The 2,406-nt window shown below is 41.6% G+C and overlaps 1 pseudogene; it reads right to left on the bottom strand.

Moving 5' to 3' along the window:
• Positions 1 to 1,033: 1,033 nt before the first annotated feature.
• On the bottom strand, positions 1,034 to 1,878 carry LOC132010290 (S-methyl-5'-thioadenosine phosphorylase-like; annotated as a pseudogene).
• Positions 1,879 to 2,406: the final 528 nt, after the last annotated feature.

The raw sequence follows: 2,406 nt of genomic DNA, 5'->3' as shown, positions 1-2,406 counted from the left end.
CAGAGAGGCAGGCAGAGAGAGAGAGGAGGAAGCAGGCTCCCCGCTGAGCAGAGAGCCCAATGCAGGGCTCGATCCCAGGACCCTGGGATCATGATCTGAGCCGAAGACAGAGGCTTTAACCCACTGAGCCACCCAGGCGTCCCTGGGCTTTTTTATTTTTAAAACAACTTTATTATTTGATTATATTCATTGTAGAAAAATATGAGGACACAGAAAAATATAAAGAAAATTAAAATTATTCAGTGTCTCAACCCCAAATACAGTAACAAAAGATTATATATTCACCTCTAGTCTTTTTGTACGTTAATGTAGAACTTTAAAACAAAACTAACAATGCAAAGTGTGTGCACATATCTCTTTCTCATTTCATATTTTAGAGCAGCCATTTCTTTAGGACATTTATTGTGTGAAAACATGATCTTCAGTTGATTGCTTCACAATCCAATTAGAGCTATGCCATAGTTTACGTCCAACTGTTGTATACTCAGATTGTTCGGAAGACTTACTATTTTAACTAATGGTACCTTTCCTTATACACAATTCTTTGTATCTCTGATAATTTTTTAAAGATAAATTCTTAGGAGTAGAGTAACCAGCATAAAGGGTATAATATTTTTAAGCCTCCTGATACAAACTGCCCTTCCAAAAAAACTGTACAAATTTACAGTAACACCAATAAATAGCCCAAGAATTCCCATTCTTCCTCGTATTTCTTTGGGTAACATAGGAAACTGGATGTTACCTCCCACCCTTTATTATTACAAATTTACTGGGGGAGGGGTAAATGGGGTCTTATCTTTTTTTTCCTGAAGCGTCAGATTTTTTCCACATTTACGGTCATTTTCTGAAGCAATCTAAGCCTTCTAGAAGGCATCTCTGATTCATGCATGTCTTCTTGTCTTATCATGTTCTTCCTTAGCAGGCAAGGGCATGAGGGCTACAAGTCTTTTCCATGTTTTTTCCAAGTTAAGCCAAAATTTCTCAAATGACTGGAATTAGGAAGTCTTCTTGTCTCCTAGGCAGCCATGCTAGTTTAATATCTTGGTAATAAAACAGAAAACTGGGTCCTATTCTTCAGGTTATGGAGGGTTTCTGACCATTCCATGGACTCATCTGAGGTATGGTCATGAGGAGTAGACTTTTGGCTTTATTGGCATTTTCTTTCAGGGTCTTTAGGACCCAGCTCACCAAAATCGCTTCCTCATGCTCTTTCCAGCAGTCCTAATCTGTTGCCATGGCAATACTTGCGTAGCAAATCCCAGCCTCTTTAGCGACAGCCACCTCTGGAACTGTGGTTGTGTTGACAACATCTGCCCCCCAGGTGCGGAACATGATGCTTTCTGCCGGGGAACTAAAATGAGGTCCCTTGATTGTGACCATTGTCCCTTTTGAGTGACACCGGAGTCCTAACTTTTTAGCCATCTCTTTGAGGAGCTCTCTCATTTTGGGGCAGAATGGCTATGGGAATATGGCACACTCCTCTGGTACTGGAATGAGTTCCATCATAGAAGGTCTGAGGCCTTCTAGTGATCCTGTCGATTAACTGATCAATAGTGACGATATTGCTGGGCTGAATCTCCTCCCTCAGGAGCTGCAAGCTGGGGTCACTATGACGTGTGTACAGCCCTTGCCCTTCAGAGACCAGATATTCGCCTGGTAGTTGACTTTTGAAGGCATGATAGTATGCTGTCTCCCATGCCTTGCAAGGAGGACACAATGGACATTCCTGATCTTCCCCCAAATTAAGGCATTGGAAGGCTTGCCAAATGGAATATCCATATATTTTTCAGTTCTTCCTTCTAAGATTTCTGGATCATCCAGGCCTGTTCCACCAATTATTTCACTCTTCACTGCTGTGGAGGTGGTACCTGAGGCCATGTCCATGTGGGGTGGTGGCTGCGGCGGTGGATTCGTGGGGCCTAGCCGCAGAGGTGGTTGGAGTGGCAGCGCGGGACTTCCCATTTCTTGATACAAGAAATTTCTCGGTACAAGGAAAGGTGTTGACTTAGTGGTAAACAGTTATGGCTAAAGTTGGAGTCAGGTAGAGAACAAACCCACTACTTGTTAGAATTGATTCAACATATTTTAAGCCTCATAGAGTTGTTCAGTCTCATCTTCCCCCTTCCACCTTCCCAGTAATCCGGTAATTAATCAAAACTTCAAAGGAATATCTGGCCCATAGAGTTGAGGCCTTTTATGGCCACTCAGTTAAAAAAATTTTAATCTCCCTCCTCTTCACTCTACTCTCAGCCCCTTCCAGATGACAGTTTAAGGATATCCTCTTTTTGACTAATTTTCTTCCTTAGAACTTATCCTATGTGATATGCCATAGAGTTCACCATAGATATACACATATATGTATATATACATATATATGTATATACATACACACACATGTATACAAAC

Source organism: Mustela nigripes, chromosome 2 (genome assembly GCF_022355385.1).
Source record: "Mustela nigripes isolate SB6536 chromosome 2, MUSNIG.SB6536, whole genome shotgun sequence".
Classification (NCBI taxonomy): domain Eukaryota; kingdom Metazoa; phylum Chordata; class Mammalia; order Carnivora; family Mustelidae; genus Mustela; species Mustela nigripes.
The sequence above is the reverse complement of the archived record's forward strand: the minus strand, read 5'-3'. Positions and strand labels throughout refer to the sequence as shown.